Source organism: Microcebus murinus, chromosome 5, assembly GCF_040939455.1.
Source record: "Microcebus murinus isolate Inina chromosome 5, M.murinus_Inina_mat1.0, whole genome shotgun sequence".
Classification (NCBI taxonomy): domain Eukaryota; kingdom Metazoa; phylum Chordata; class Mammalia; order Primates; family Cheirogaleidae; genus Microcebus; species Microcebus murinus.
In genome coordinates this window covers 51,595,417-51,613,039 of record NC_134108.1, presented here as the reverse complement: position 1 = coordinate 51,613,039, position 17,623 = coordinate 51,595,417, and the positions used below count along the sequence as shown (strand labels likewise).

General features: G+C 41.5%; 1 protein-coding gene and 1 pseudogene across 1 annotated transcript in view; one reads left to right on the top strand and one right to left on the bottom strand.

Annotated features, from left to right (window-relative positions):
• The window catches only part of CRYBG1 (crystallin beta-gamma domain containing 1), a 188,576-nt gene that overhangs the window by 100,269 nt on the left and 70,684 nt on the right, over positions 1 to 17,623 (top strand). The window lies entirely within an intron of this gene.
• Positions 5,171 to 6,102, bottom strand: LOC105864879 (glutaredoxin-3 pseudogene; annotated as a pseudogene).

Sequence of the window (17,623 nt, the reverse complement as noted above, 5' to 3'; positions counted from 1 at the left end):
TCTACCCCAACATACCATTTTTAAGAACACATGTAAGCTCCACATACCTTCTACGATGAAAACCAACCACAGTGCTATAGACTGCATGTTTCTCCTCAAAATTCATGTTTTGAAAATCTACCTTGAATGTGAAGGTGTAAGATGGAATCTTTGAGAGGTAATTAGGTCATGAGGGTAGAGCCCTCTTGCACAGGGTTAGTGCCCTTATAAAAGAGACCCCTGGGCTGGGTATGGTGGCTTATGCCTGTAGTCCCAGCACTTTGGGAGGTTGAGGCAGGAGGATCGCTTGAGGTCAGGAGTTTGAGACCATCCTGGACAACCCTGACCTCTACAAAAATTTAAAAATTAGCCAGGCATGGTGGCATGTGCCTGTGGTCCTAGCTACTTGGGAGGCTGAGGTGAGGAATTCCCTTGAGCCCAGGAGTTGGAGGTTACAGTGAGCTATAATGTAAAAGCTCCTCGATAATGAGGGTGCACAAAAATTAAAAAGAAAATAATGAGTGTGTATATATTATTCTTTTGTGTTAAGAAGCTTAGATCTATCTTATCTCTTCTTCTAAACCTTAATTCTAATTATGTTTGTAATCAAATAAAGCCAGTTAAACTGTGGTTTGGGCTGAGACTGATGACAGCTACAATCTAGAAACTGATGCCCACGCTGAATTATAAAATCTTGTGCTTTTGGGAGGCTGAGGTAGGCGGATTGCTTGAGGCCAGGAGTTTAAGACCAGCCTGGGCAACATAGTGAGACCCTGTCACAATAAAAAAATAAAATGACTGTGTAGCTGCACTCCTTCCACCATGTGAGGACACACAAGGCAGTGGGCTCTCTCTAGGCAACACATCTTGCCAGAGCCTTGATCTTGGACTTCCCAGCCTTCAGAACTGTGAGAAATACATTTCTGTGGTTTATAAGCCACCTAGTCTATGATGTTCTCTTATAGCAGCCTAAATGGACTAAAACACATAGTTTACTTTTTAACCCTTTAAAAATGGGAGATCATATCTTTCCTAGCTCACTGTTGGGAAGGCTTATTCTAATCAGTATGCACCTCTAATTAGACACAAACATGTGGAAAGAGAAGGCTTGTCTGTATAATAGTTGATGTTCAATAAATGTTTAAAGGAATGAAAGAACATAATTCCGATGGTTAACAACAAGAACATACACTTCAATAAAAAAATCATTTCCATCAATTAAGCATGCATGACCTATTCTGAAATTTCATGTTCATTCTCCTCCTCCCATTTTCAGAAAGGACAACAGCTTTAGCATGTTTAATAGATTTCACCTTGTTCTATGTGGACCTCATACTTCCTCCCTTTACAATCTGGAAGGTGATTCTTTTGTCTTTTGTGTATTTCTCATGTCCAAGTCACCTCCTCAAGCTGGACCCCTAGGTCAACCTGACTTTCTATATTTTTAGGAAGCCTCCATACAAGGGTGATATAACTTTGAATTAGTGGAACTAAATCCGTGAAAGTGGAAAACAATCTTATTCTTTGTTACTACTGTTACTTCAAACATGTTCTATGGACCATTTCTTTTGAATAGATTTATCACCCACTCTGCGAAAGTAAAAAGCCTTGTTTCAGTGGTTAAAATGTCTAGCTCAATGTAGTAATTAAGACTCTAAATTTCATTCAAGTTAATATTTCCCCCTTTCCTAGCTTGGGTGGGCTTTAGGTGAGCAGCCTGCAGTGGGAGAGAAGCATAATTGGCTTCTGTTTTAATCCTCCTCCCTCCCCAAGTTTGCTTTCACTCTTCAATCCCAGCTCACACTACTAATGTATGTTGAGGATGCTATCTGGATTAAGTGGTTATTTATAGCTGCTTCTTTCTCTCCAGGCACTTTTGTGGTTTTCTCTAGGGCTCCTTTGTTGGAAATTTATCTAATTATAATTCCCAGGATGGCCAATGCCTTGGGGTAACTGTTCATAAGTTTGCCCATAGCCTTTAGGCATTGAGACTGTGCCACACTGACCCGATTACAGTCCTATTTCCTCCCCCAACCTCCTCCTTCTGGGGTAGAGTCTCTTTTAAGACTGCTCCAGGCTGGCTTTCTCTAGCAGAGCCTACATCTGTTCCATGGAAAACTTTCTTACGTTCTTTGGTTTTCATCCTCTGTTGAAGTACCAATGCCGCCGCCTCCTTCTTAGTCCAGTAACCTCAGTCCCTTGCCTTTGGATTTCTCAAGCTTGAGTCAGACACTTGTCCTCTGTGTCCCCCAGCCTTCAAAGGGACACACCTGAAGCTTTCCATTTGTCCCCCTAAACACTTCTCACTAGGCTGGAGGGAAAGGAAAGCATGTTCTCTCTTCCCTGGGGAAGTGGGAGTGAGGAAGGAAAAACTCCACTCTCCAACAGCTTTCTCCAAATGGAATCTTTCCCAGCTACTTTAACTGTAGAGGTTTTTTTATACTGGCTTTAAGACAGTGTCTTTGCAAGTCCTGGTATAGGTGGTCTAGCACCTCACTCTGGAATGCGCAGGTACTTGGTCCCTACAGATTTGGTTCTCTGCTTTGGAGTGGAGGCAGGCTTAGCTGAAACGGAGCAGAAAAAAATCCCATTTTAACATTCTGTTACACACATACATAGAGATATTTCTACACCCTCTGCTATCTTAGTCAGATCAGGCTTCTGTAACAAATTACTATAAACTGAGTATCTTATAAACAACAGAAATTTATTTCTCACATTGTGAGACTGGAGGTCAGAGATCAGAGTGCTAACACAGTCAGGTTCCGGTGAGGGCCCTCTTCCAGGTGGCAGACTGCCAGCTTCTCTTTGTATCTTCATCTAATAGAGAGCAGAGAGAGAAGGCAAGCTCATTTGTGACTCTTATAAAGGTACTAATCCCATGCATTAGGGGTCCACCCTTAGGACCTAATCACTTCCCAAAGTCCCCACTTTCCAATACTATCGCATTTTGGGGTAGAGTTTCAATATATGAATTTAGAGGGACACAAACGGGTTCAATCTATAATACCTGCTCATTATATTATACCATTTTGATTTGGAAAAATGATACAGAAAATTAATAGCAAATTCTTACCTAGCATAGCATTTGGTACATGCCAGACACTGTTCTAACTTTACAAATAACGACTTGTTTAATCCTTATAACAACTTTGTGAGGTCTATACAGTTCTTATTCCTATTTTTCCAGATGAGAACACTGAGAAATAGAGATCTTTTAACTTGCCCAGGGTCACTCATTAGTAAATATCAGAGCTGGGATTTGAACCCATGCAGCATAGCTGTTGACCACAATGTTACGTGTCTCTCACATACTATGGTAGTGGGAAGAGTATCCTCTCTGGAGTCAGGCAGACCTAGCAGGAAATCTAGCTAGGTCTACTTGCCACGTGACCTTGGAAAAGTTATGCTTATGTCTAGTTTCTTCCTCTGAAAAATGAAGACAATGCATTTGGCCTTTTGCCTTCATGTGGCATGCATCCAGTCAGATGTGGCCCTTTCTATTCCTTCTCTACTCCTTCCTCCATCATTCTAGCTGAAGATACAGTACTTCAGATCCTGTAATATCTGTACAACATGAAGAAAGATATTAAGTCCTCTGTTTAGTAAATAACCTGGGGTTCCATTTTTGCTTTAATGTGTGGTCCTCTCTTTAAGGGATGTAGGAAAAGTCCTGCAAAGGTATTTCCATATTTCTAGTGAAATGTGGGCCTTGATTTAAGCTTCTCAATTAAATATTCTTCCTCAAAGTATCCCTGAAACATTTGCGTGAGTAGCAAAGCTTTGGGGAAGGATTCTAGCAGGTTATAAGTAGTCCTGCCATCAGCCTGGCTGTCATCAAGACTGTACATAAGGACACCATTGCACTGACTGGGACCTTGGCATGGGGGTGCTATGGTGCATTTAAGTGGAGAAAAACCTACATTTTCATGCTTCATCCTCTTTAGCATGTAGAAATGGCACCATCAGTTTTCGTACCAAATAGACCTGGATTCAAACCCCAGTTATATCACTTCATAACTTTGCAAACAGGTCAATTAACATAGCTTTGCTGAGCCCCACTTTTCTGACTTATTAAATGAGGCAATATTTACATCTTAGGGTGGTTGTGGAGATTAAATATAATCAGGACTGTTTAGAACTTGACAGGCCTAGATCACTTCCATTTTAGAATCTCCCAATACATTAGAACATCAAAAACAAATGTAAAAATAGTTATAAAACAATGGTATGTTCTAGATGTTTACTTTTAACAAGTTAATGTTCTAAGCAGAAACAAATGTAATGCAATATAATTATGTATTTATAAGATAAAGATTTATACCAAAATGTTAGTTTATGATGTATTATATGAGATGTATCTGAGGCCACTCAAGAATGTGAGTCCTGAGCTGACTGCTCTCTTCCCACCCCTTGTTAGAGACCTCAGGCTTCAATAAAGCTCTGAGTGGCTCTCCCTGAACCTTAATTCCCATCTTCCTTTTCATTTCCTTTTCTATAATTGCCACTACAATAATAACGCAAAGGACTATTATAAATTTGGCCTTTGCATTGTTCCAAGGCCTCATAAATTTTTTCTTGCAACTTAAGATTTTTAAATTACTTTCATTAGTTTCTTTGGGGTGGTACACCAAGAAGACTAGAATGGTCTCACCTTATTATGGTTCATCATCCATTTTTAAAAATTGAAATATGATTCACATACTTAAAAATTTCACCATTTAAAGTATACAATTCAGTGGTGTCTTGGTCTGTTTTTTGATACTTATCATACCTGAAACTGGGCATATTATAAAGAAAAGGAATTTAGTTTTTACAGTTAGGGAGGCTGAGAAGTCCACGGTCAAGAGGCTGCTTCTGGTGAGGGCCTTCCTGCTGGTGGGAATTCTTTGCAAAGTCCCAAGGTGGCCCAGGGCGTCACATGGCAAGGGGGCTGAGTGTGCTAGCCTAGATGTCTCTTTTTATTCTTTTTGGTTTTCCTTTGGTTAATAATTTGAAGGTGTTTATTGCATCCTATTTTTGGTGGGAAAGAACGTAACATGTTTATTTAGCACAACCTTGTGAAATATACAATGTGTAACTGGTAAGAATCATTTTTCTATTCCTAGTCCATTTCTGAGGACTAAATCATGAACTGCTCCACTGTAATTAAATATTTCTTGCAACAGTCAGGCACCAACTTTGAGATTTATTAATTTTCTTCTCTCAGTATAGGCAACAATTCACATTTATTTTCAATTCTTTAACAATATCCAATCCTCCAGCAACCTCCCCTTTCACATACAGCTGAGGGTGTGTTGGCCAATTTGAGTAAGCTTTTAATCCTTGCTGAACTTCTTCAGCCTCCAATATTTCATGTTCAACACCACTACTTAGTATTTCCAGAATTTGTTAGCTGAATCCACATTTAGCTTCCTGTTTGTTTCTTTTCTTAAAGGGCATCACAGAAACTTAATTGGTCAGCACTTTTAGCTTTTCATGTAATTTGGGAGCTTTGGGGGCAAATTGTATGTAGCTCTTCAGATGCTTCCAGCTCCTTAGTTGTTAATATGACAAGTCTTCCTATGAGCTCTCCAGAAACAGAGAGCTGAGGATAGGTAGACCAATTGCAATAGTTTTCATCTGAGAAGATATCAAAACTGCTACACTGAATGTTATATTTGTGAAGAATTCCCACCATCTGCTTGTTGAAACCACAGCGTGTTCTTGAGGAGTTCCTTTCATAAGCAACACGCAGGGGGCAGCATGTATTAATTTCTTCAGGTGAGGGTTGAGCTCTTTAAGCTGCTCACGATTGCTGAGTGGGAAGAAGTCACCAGTCGTTGAACTTTTTTGGTCAACTCTTGGGCATATGCATCATCTCACTGGTCGATTTTCTGAGAATTTTTGAAAAACAGAAAGTTGGGAACAGAACTAATTTCATATTTTTCAGATACTTCAGGAACAGCTTCAGCTTACAACTTTAAAAATGAAACTTGAGGCTGTTCTTCAGCTAACTCTGCCATTACATGGTTTGTCTGTGCACACCGTGGAGCCTGTGGTGCCCAGAAATGGACCACAAGGTGGGGTCTCAGCTTTGAGGCACAGCAGCTCCTCAAACTGCCGGGCTAAGCCTACCTCCATAGTCGCCAGTGCCCCAACTGCCTCAGCAGCCTCCACCACCCAGGCCACTCCCATGAGAATAATTAATCCATTAACCTATTAACCATGAAGGGATCAATCCATTCCTGAGGGCAGGGCCCTCAAGACCCAATCACCTGCTACAGGCCTCACCTCTCAATATTGCCACATTAGGGATTAAATCTCAGTATGAGTTTAGGAGGGGACAAATATTCAAGCCATAGCATTTTACCTCTGAACCGCCAAAACTCATGGGAGGTTCCTTGCAACCTCATGTCCCCAGAATCTTAACTTGTTCCAGCACCAAGTACAAAATCCCCAGTCTGGGAGGTAAGCCTGTAGAATTGAAACAAGTTATCTACTTCCAAGATACAGGCAGACAGTGAGTGGTACAATCATAAAACAGACATCCCCATTCCAAAAGGGAGAAATAGGCAAAAAAAAAAAAAAGGAGTAACAGCTCTCAAGCAAGTCCAAAACCTAGCAGGGCAGACCTGAAATCTTAAAGCTGGTCTTTTGACCAGCTTTTGACTCCACGTGCTGCCTCCTGGATACACTGGGATGGAGGTTGGGCCCCCATGGCCTCAGGCAGCCCCACCCCCGTGGCTTTGCTGGGCGCAGCTCATGTGGCTGCTCCTAGGAGTTGGAGTCCAGTCCCGGAAGCTTTTCCAGGCAGGTGTGGCGTGCTGCTGGTGACTCCACAGTCCTGAGGTCCCACTCCCATGGCTCCCCCAGACATTGCCCTGGTGGGGACTCTGCAGTGCCTCCACTCCTGGGACAAGTCTCTTCCTAGACAGGCTTACAACATATCATTTGAAATCTGTGTAGAGGCCACCAAGCCTCCACAGCTCTTGCTTTCTGCAAGCCTGCAAAATTAACACAATGTGGACACTGCCGTCGTTATGGCTTATGCCTTCCTGAGCTATGCATAAGCTGCACCTGGGGCCACTTAGAGCCATGGCTAGGGCAGCCACAGTGGGCTGCACCAGGGTGCTAGGAGTCACAAGGAGGCCCTGGGCAGCAAGCCTGTAGAGAGTGGCCCAGGTCTGTCCCCTGAAACTTCTGCTGTTCTGCGCCTCTGTGCCTCTGGACCTGTGATGGGAGGGGCAGCCTTCAAATCTCAGAGATGCCTTTAGGGTTTTTCTTCCATTGACTTGAAGAGTAGCACCAGACTCCCGTCTATCTATAAGTTATATTAAAAAATCACACTATCTATACACTTGGAAAAGAGAGTTTTATTTCTTATAAAGGGTTACAGCCTGCAAGTTGGCCATTCTGACAGACCGAGAAATGTAGCCTCTGGCCAAAGCCCTTAGCAAGCACTTTAAGGGATGGGAGGGTGGAATAGGGATTTATGCAGAATGGATTGGCTAAGTATACATATTTAATAGATTATATGAGGATCTATGAATATTCGTTAAAGGGTGTTACATGCATGCATAATAAGCAAACATGCATGATACATGTGTCCCACATTCATCTTTCAGTAAAGACTTAACATTTTAAATGTATTACAGTTAGGCCCTATACATCAGAAGGTGAAACAGGGACAAAAAGATTCTCAAGTACATAGCCTCTATAAACTGGCCAGAAGCAGTTCATGGTCGGTGATTTTATCAAGAGAAAGTTACTGAAGTCAGCCTCTTGCCCAATCAAATCTGTAGCTATGGCTTGTGGACCCTGGGGTGGGGGTGGGGGGGAGTAGTGCGGGGAGGGGTTCAGCTTCTGATGGTGGATGAGCTACAATTATTTTATTATCACTTATCTCAAGGTCTGTGCTTGTTTGGCTGCCTGAGAAAAAGAAAAACCTGTGATAGTTAGAACATCATTTATTCTTTAAGTGTAGAAGTGCATGACTTAACCCTTGCCTGGCATGGCCTTAGGTCTTGTTTATAATTTGCTATCTTATTGCCACAAAGAATCCCTTCTGTCAGTATTATGATCTCTATTTTAACTTTAATGCTGGCCAGTTGTTGTGTCTAAACTGTAAAAGGGAGGAGATATAATGAGGCCTGTCCAACCTCCTGTCCTGTCATGGCTTGGAACCCAGTTTTTAAGGTTTCTCTGGGCTCCCTTTGCCCAAGAGGGGATCTGTTCATTTTGTTGGTGGGCTTAAGATTTTATGTTTAGTTTACATATGGTAATATCTTTAGCAAACAGTCTGGGATTCACCTTTGATTTCCTCTCCTGAACACACTTTTTCACTCTTTACATGGGCAGGCTGAGAGTTTCCTAAATCTTTCCACTTTGCTTCCCTTTTGATCATAACTTCCATCTTTAAATTATTTATTTGCTCCTGAATCTCAGCGTAAGTGGCCAAAAGTAAACATGCAGATACCTCTATATTTTGCTTAGAAATTTCTTTTGCCAGATATCCTAGTTCATCACTCAAGTTTCTCCTCCTGCAAAGCCCTTGGGCATTGACACAGTTCGGCCAAGTTGTTTGCCAATTTATAACAAAGGTGGCCTTTGCTCCAGTTTCCAGTACCTGCTGTTCAGTTCCATCTGAAACTTCATCAGCATGGCCTTTACTGTGCATATTTCTACCAGCATTCTGGTCACAGCCACTCAACCAATCTCTAAGGAGTTCCAAACATTCCCTAGTCTTCATGTCCTTTAAGCCCTTACCAGAATCTGGGCTTTTTCTAGCCTCCTTCTCTAAATCCTTCCAGCCTCTGCCCGTTGCCCAGTTCCAAAACCACATCCACATTTTCAGGTATTCATCATCAGCAACATCCCCACTTCTCGGTACCAGTTTTCTGTCTTAGTCCATTTTCTATTGCTTATAACAGGATGCCTGAAACTGGGTATTTTATGAAGAAAAGGAATTTGTTTCTTACAGTTATGGAGGCTGAGAAGTCGAGGGCTGCATCTGATAAGGGCCCAGGTCGAGGGCCACATCTGATGAGGGCTTTCTTGCTGGTGGGGACTCTGCAGGGCCCCAAGGTGCTGCAGGGCATCACATGGTGAGGGGTGGACTGTGCCAGCTCAAGTCTCTCTCCTTCTTCTTATAAAGTCACCAGTTCCACCCCCATGATAACCCATCAATCCATTAACTATACATTTATTTTTTTACTTTTATTTTTTAGCCCCACCTTCCCCCACATAAATGTATTAAACCATTAATCCTTGAATGGAGTGGAGTTGGGATGCACCACCCTCCTGGCACATGGATGAGTTCTTACTCACCTTCCTGTTTGCCTCCTTGTGTTCAGGTCTCTGGAAGCCCCCAAACCCTATCCTTCGGGCCTTTGATGGAGACATCATTGTATGTCCATGATTGAAGCATGGAAAACCATGTCGAAATGTAATTGGACAAAAAGGATATGATCCCAACCCAGCAAGACCTGTCTGTTCAGATTCTTTTTGCTCTCACTGTGCAGCATTTCTTCCTCCAGGGTACGGGGCAGGACCCCCTCTAGATAGGGTCTTATGACCCACAATCAGATTAGAGTCCTGTCTTACACAGGTGAAAAGAGGACGGGCATCAGGGAGAGAGATTCTATTTCCTAAGGCCTGTTTCTGAGGCCTAACGTGGCCCAACATCATAACAAAAGACAGTAACAAGGGTTATGGGAGTTATGAGCCAGGAACCATAGACAAAAACCAATGTATATAGTCATAATATCACAGTTGCCAACATTTATTGTCCATCTTTTTTATTTTAGCCATCCTGGTGGGTGTGAAGTGGTATCTCATTGTGGTTTTGATTTGCATTTCTCTAATAATAGATGATATTGCTCATCTTTGCATGTATCATACTTGTTGATTATTTGTATATCTTTTTTAGAGAATTGTCTATTCAAGTTATTTGCTCATTTTTAAATGGGGTTATTTGCATTATAATGGCTGAATCATGAGAGTTCTGTATAATAGACCTCTATCAGACATATGATTTGCAAATATTTTTCCCCATTCTGGGGATCATGTTTTTCTTGATAGTATTCATAGAAGCACAAAAGTTTTTAATTTTGATGAAGTCCAATTAGCTAAATTTATTTTTGGTTGTTTGTGCTTTAGGTGTCATATAAAACCATTGCTAAATTCAAAGTCACAAAGGTTAAACTTATGTTTTCCCCTGTTTTATAGTTTCAGCTCTTACATTAGTTTTTTGATTCATTTTGAGTTAGTTTTTGTGTTTGGGGTGAGGTAGATGTGATTATCCATTTTTGCTAGAAATACAGCCTGTTTTCTCAATGACATGATGCCAGGGAAAATATGATTGCAGAGCTGATTGCCAGGGCTAAGAGAACTATAAAGTGAGCATAAGGCATGGTGGTTCATGCCTTACCACTCTGAGGCAGGAGGAGGGCTTGAGGCTAAGAGTTCAAGGTCAGCCTGGGCAGCACAGCAAAACCCCATCTCTACAAAAAATAAGAAAAATTAGGCAGGCATGGTAGCACATGCCTGTAGTCCCAGCTACTCAGAAGGCTGAGGCAGGAGGATCTCTGGAGCCCAAGAGTTGGAGCTTACAGTGAGCTATGGTCAAGCCATGACACTCCAGCCTGGGCAACAGAGCATGACCCTATCTCTGAAATGATAATAATAATAAACATAAAATAAAATAAAATAAAATTCAAAGCCCACAGCATGTGGTTCTGATTGGGCACAGTATGGCAGAAAAATGCGATACAGTCCATGGGAGGACCTAGCTGACCCTGTGACCAAGCTAGGATTGTACACTGCAGCCCATACTTATCAAGAGGATTTGGTTATTACAAAAAATCTGGCTGCTACCATGGAAAGTTTAGCTTGCTGTCCCTGTTATAAACTAAACTCATGAAGAGAACAATTACAAAACCTTACCAGCCATAAGATTAAATCATGAGAGGTGAGATAAGACACACTTGACAGTTCCTTAAAGAGTTCCTGTATGTCTGCAATACCCCAAGCTGGATTTCATGATGACTGGGGTCTCAACTTTTCCTTTCCCTAATTTTTCATCTGCATCTCCTCTCTCCGAAAGAGCAAAAGGCAGAGACCTAGCTTTCTCTTGCCCCTGTAGATTCCTTTGCCTTCTCTCCTGGAGACTCTCCATTTGCTCCTCCTGGTCCCACTCCACCCTTCCCCATCCTACTCTGTGTCCTGCATGCATTATACCAACCAGCTCTCTCTCATTGGTTGTCTGGCTTCTCGTTGGGGCCAGTCAAAGGGGAGTCCTGGCAGGAGATTAGACAGGAGGGAAATGAGACTAGGCCATTCATTCTCCTGGACCCTGCTATTGGGGGTTCACTGCAGGCTGGCTGTGTCCCTCAGCCCCATTGGTGCTTCTCAGCACCACCCTCTCAGTGTGCCTGCTCTGGTAGCTGCCCCCTCCTTGCCCTTCAGTCCTGTTATTAGTCCTGGGGAGGGATGCTAACCTTGGGGCTTCCCTAAGCCCCATGCACACCTTTGTCCCTTAATTAGATGCTCATCAGATCATCCCACTTCTTGTGTACTTTCTTTCTCTCAGGACCTGACTGATGTACCTTCTCTCTCAGTTGGGCATTCATGTCCTGAACAGACCAGACTTTAAGTCTTTCACTTTAGAACAATTCTGGGAAATGCATTTATTCATTCTGTAAGTGTTTTTGAAGTACCTATTATGTATTTGAAATGCATATTATAAGCCAGCTCTTTTAGGCACTGAAGATTTAGGGTGATAAAACCCCTGTTTTCAAGGAGGTTCCATTCTAATGGGAGACAGACAGTAAACAAATATGTATACACCATATTGTAAGTAGTGATGGGTGCTGGGAGGAAAATAGCACAGGCCAAGGGGGTAGAAGATGATGACAGGACAGTGCTATTCTAGATAGGATGTGTGGTATGAAGGCCTCAGAGAATGACCATGTGGTTATCTGGAGGACAGCATCCAGGAAAAACAACAGTGTACAAAGGTAAAGAGGCCGTGGAAGCTAAGGGATGTGAATGAGGCAGAGAGTAGGAGGATTTGAAGGCAGAGAGGTAGGCAGGGGCCAGATCACGCAAAGGTTTGAGGACCATCGTAAGAACTTCATTCTAACTTTCATTCTGAACATAAAGGAAGCTGTTGGGAATTTTAAACCTGGGAGTGACAAGATCCGACTTATAATTTGAAAACAATCACCCTGGCTGCTGTGTGTAGAACAGACTGAAGTGGCAAGGGTTGAAGCAGAAAGAGCAATTAGGGCCATGGTTAGGTTATTTATTAGAGTTTTTCTTCTTTTTGGTTAAAGGCATTTATTGCTATGAACTCATGTGGTAGAATGGCTTTTGCTGTGTCGAATAGGTTTTGATATGATGTGTTCCCATTCTAATTTGTCTGAAGGAACTTCTTAATTTCCTTCTTAAATTATTCATTGACTGGTTGATTATTCAGAAACATGTTGTTTAACTTCCATATATTTGTAATGTTTCCAAAGTTTTTCTTGTTGATTTCTAGTTTTATATTGCTGTGGTCTGAAAAGATACTTGATATGATCTCTATCTTCTTAAAGTTGTTAAGACTTGTTTTGTGGCCTAACATAAGATCTGTCCTGGAGAATGTTCCATGTGTAGTTGAGAAGAATGTATATTTTGCAACTGTTAGGTGGAATGTTCTGTAAATGTCTGTTAGATCCATTTGGTCTATGGTGCAGTTTATCCCAATGTTTCTTTGTTGATTTTCTATCTAGATGATCTGTCTACTGTTGAAGTGGAGTTTTTAAGTCCCCTACTATTATTGTATTTCAGTCTATCTGTCCTTTAGCTCTAATATATAATCTTTGCTTTATATACTTGCTCCAGTGTTGGATGTATATATATTTACAATTGTTATATCTTCTTGTTGAATTAATTCCTTTATTATTATATAGTGACCTTCTTTGTGTCTTTTCACAGTTTTTGTTTTGTTTTGTTTTTGAGACAGAGTCTCGCTTTGTTGCCCAGACTGGATGGAGTGAGTGCCCTGGCGTCAGCCTAGCTCACAGCAACCTCAAACTCCTGGGCTCGAGTGATCCTTCTGCCTCAGCCTCCCAAGTAGCTGGAACTACAGGCATGTGCCACCATGCCTGCTAATTTTTTCTATATATATTAGTTGGCCAATTAATTTCTTTCTATTTATAGTAGAGATGGGGTCTCGCTCTTGCTCAGGCTGGTTTTGAACTCCTGACCTTGAGCATTCTTCCCGCCTCAGCCTCCCAGAGTGCTAGGATTACAGGCATGAGCCACCATGCCTGGCCCACAGTTTTTGACTTAAAGTGTATTTTATCTGATATAAGTAGGGCTACTACTGATCACTTTTGGTTTCTGCTTGCATGGAATACCTTTATCCATCCATTTACTTTCAGTCTGTGTTTGTATTTAATGGTGAGATGCATCCTCTTGTAGGCACCATACATTTGGGTCTTTTGTTTTATCCATTTAGCTGCTCTATAGCTTTTACTTGGAGAACTTAATTCATTTATATTCAAGGTTATTTTTAATAGGTAAGGATTTACTTTTGCCACTTTATTAATTGTTTTCTGGTTGTTTTGTAGATTCTTTGTTCTTTTCTTTATCTCTTATTGTTTATATCTGTGATTTGGTGGTTTTCTGTAGTGCTAAACTTTGTTGCTTTTTTCTTTCTTTCTTTCTCTCTCTTTCTTTCTCTCTCTTTCTCTCTCTCTCTCTTTCTCTCTCTCTTTCTCTCTTTCTTTCTCTCTTTCTCTTTCTTTCTTTCTTTCTTTCTTTCTTTCTTTCTTTCTTTCTTTCTTTCTTTCTTTCTTTCCTTCCCTTCCCTTCCCTTCCCTTCCCTTCCCTTCCCTTCCCTTCCCTTCCCTTCCCCTCCCCTCCCCTCCCCTCCCTCCCCCTTCCTTCCTTCCTTTCTTCTTTCTTTCTTTCTTTCTTTCTTTCTTTCTTTCTTTCTTTCTTTCTTTCTTTCTTTCTTTCTTTCTTTCTTTCTCAGAGTCTCAGTCTGTTGCCTGGGCTAGAATGCCATGCCATCAACCTAGCTCACAGCAACCTCAAACTCCTGGGCTCAAGCAATCCTACTGCCTCAGCCTCCCAAGTAGCTAGGGCTATAGGCATGCACCACCATGCCCAGCTAATTTTTTCTATATATATTTTTTAGTTGTCCAGCTAATTTCTTTCTATTTTTTAGTAGAGATGGGGTCTCACTCTTGCTCAGACTGGTCTTGAACTCTTGAGCTCAAATGATCGGCTCGCCTTGGCCTCCTGGAGTGCTAGGATTACAGGCATGAGCCACCACACCGGGCCTCCTTTCTCTTTCTTGTTTGTAATTTTTTTTGTGTGGTTACTATGGTGTTAACATAAAGCCTCGTGTAATTATAATAGACTGTTTTAAATTGATGACAACTTTGGTTGCATAAAAATAATCTAGACATTTTTCCCTCCCCCCAACAATTTGTATTTTGATTCCCTTAATTTATATCCTTATACTTTTGTGTATTTCTTAGCCTGTAATGATAGCTGTTGATGTTTTTGACCTTTTTGACTTTAAACCTTCATACTAGAGAATTGAATTCATAGCACTATTATGGCATTGGGGTATTTTAAGTTTTGTTATCGATTTACCTATATTGGTATATTTTCATGTGTTTTCATGATATTAATTATTGTCCTTTTATTTCTCATTGTGGCACCCTTTTCAGCATTTCTTATAAGGCTGGTCCTGTGATGATAAATTCTCTTTGTTTTTGCTTGTCTGGGAAGATCTTTATTTCTCCTTCATTTCTAAAGGTTAGCTTTGCTGTCTATAGTATTCTTAGTTAACAGTTTTTTTCCCCCAGCATTTTGAATATATCCTCCCATTCTCTTGTGGCTTATAAGGTTTCTGCTGAGAAATCTACCAATAGCCTCACAGGGATTCCCTTAAATGTGACATGATGTTTTTCCTTGCAGCTTTTAGAATTCTCTTTTTTGTCTTTGACTTCTGACAGTTTGAATATAATGTGCCTCATAGAGTATTTGGGGGGAGATTGAATCTCACTGGGGACTTTTGAGTTTCCTGGATCTAAGTGTCCACATCTTTCCCAAGACTTGGGACGTTTCCAGCTATTATTTTGTTAGATAGTTTTTCTATGCCTTTCTCCACTTCTTCATTCCCTGGCACTCCTATAATGTAAATATTTGTTTGCTTAATGGTATACCATAAGTCCCATAGGCTTTCTTCATTCTTTTTTATTCTTATTTCTTCTTTTTCCTCTGGCTGGGTTATTTCAAAAGACCTCTCTTCAAGTTCAGAAATTCTTTCTTCTGCTTGACCTAGTCTGTTGTCAAAGCTCTCAATTATATATTTTTATTTTATTCATTGAATTCTTTAGCTCCAAGATTTATGTTTGTTTGTTTGTTTGTTTTTATGGTCTCTATCTCTTTGTTGAATTTCTCATTAAGATTATGAATTTTGCCCGGGTGTGGTGGCTCATGTCTGTAATCCTAGCACACTGGGAAGCCTAGGCGGGAGGATCGCTCAAGGTCAGGAGTTCAAAACCAGCCTGAGCAAGAGCAAGATGCTATCTCTACTAAAAAATAGAAAGAAATTAATAGGCTAACTAAAAATATATAGAAAAAATTAGCCGGGCATGGTGGTGCATGCCTTTATTCCCAGCTACTCGGGAGGCTGAGGCAGGAGGATTGCTTGAGCCCAGGAGTTTGAGGTTGCTGCGAGCTAGGCTGGCACCATGATATTCTAGCCCGGGCAACAGAGTGAGACTCTGTGTCAAAAAAAAAAAAAAAAAAAGATTATGAATTTTTTTCCTAATTTCATTGTATTGTTTGACTTTATTCTCTTATATGTTGCTGAGTTTCCTTAAGATCATTATTTTGAATCATTTTTCAGGAATTTCACAAATATCTTTTTTGAAGGGATTTATTACTGGTGACTTAGTGTGTTCCTTTGGTAGTGTCATGTTTCCTTGCTGTTTATGTTTCTTGTGTCCCTATATTGATATCTGCACATCTAGTGAAATAGTTGCTTTTTCCAATTTTATGAAGTACTTTTCATAGGAAGAGGCTTTTTCCTGTGGTTAGGTCCTAGGTCAGGTAGGAATGGTATGTGGGCTTGGGTTCTGGGTAGACAGAGTAGTTTAGTCTCTACACAGATTCTTCAGCTGTAATCCTTACCTGCAATGCCTGTGATTATCTCAGTGGCCTAAGCTGCAGGAGTATGTGATTGTTGGTGGTGTGGTTTTGCTGGGGACACAAACACTGGGCTGATTTTTGGCTGGGCATCTGTGGGTGTAGTTGTGTGGGTGCAATGGGACACCAGGATGTGTCGTGGGCTCTCCTTAATGGTATGGTCACTTCTAGGCTGTCAGGTTGAGGGCAGATGCACTAGAGTTGGGCAGCTGAGTGAAGTTCTGTCTAGTAGGGTAGGGTCACCTTCAGGCCTGCTGTCAGGCCAGGGGCAGGCTCACATGGCCTGGCTGCTGCACTGGATCCTTTCTGGTGGTGCAGGGCTGCCTCTGAGCTGACTGTCAAGCCAGGGATGGTTGTATGTGGGCTGGAGGCTGTATGCAACTCTCTTTGGTGGGGTGGGGCCAGCTTTCAGGCTGGGGGAAGGTACATGCAGGTGGCAGCTATTGGCAGCCCTCTCTGGTGAGGTGGTGCCACCTCCTTGCCAGTTGTCAAGCTGGAGAAAGGTGCTCACATGCCAGCAGCTGTACACGACTCTCTCTGCTGGAGTGGGCCACCTCTGGGACAGCTCTTAGGCAAGGGGCATGTACACATGAGCCTGACAGCTGTGCAGGGTCACCTTGCTGTGCACATAGCTGCATGGACTCCCAGCAGGTGTTCACACTAGACTTGGGGCCTGTGAGGACTGGAGTACTCTCCTACAGCAATGACTGCTGGAGTCTGTGGCAGTGATGGGGGCCACTGAGGGTCTCCAGATTACCTTTTTCCTATAAGAAGAGGTCCCCCTGGCTCTGGTCTAATCCCAGCAGGAGAGATGGCATGGCAGAAGCAGGGTGCCTTACTCCCCTCTTTATGGCGCTGTCCTGGGCTTCCGTGCACCACAGGGCTTTGCTATTCTCCTGGTGCTCTTCAGCACACTTCCTCAGCCACTCTAATCTAAATATAGTTGTTTATTCATTGTGTGATTTCCTTTTTGTGAGGCGATGAGAGCCAGGCAACACTAGTCAGCCATCTTGCTGACGTCACTCTAAATGGGTAATGGTCTTGATAAAATGTTGGTAATTTGATTGTGTCACAAGACCAAAAATTATTTCAGAAAAGTAGTAGAAACATCAAATTAATTATTATTTTAAATGTAAAATCTTCATATAATGTATATGAAAGAAGATATAATTCTCCCATCAGTTTTCCATTGATTAAAAATGAAAACATTAATAATTTTGAATCGTTTTAGTTTAGTGGTAGTTTATGTTGTTTAGAGTTGGTTTCAGTTTATTTAATGTAGAAACAAGAACACAAAAGTATCTTCTGTATGTGACAGAGTTGAGTTTGTTAACTAATATCTGGGGCAACAGAGATTAAATGTCTGGCTAAAAAGTGCCTAGGTTGAGAAAAACATAAAGAAGTATGGGAAGACATTGTCTTCTATGGAGAGACTAATGACTCCAGC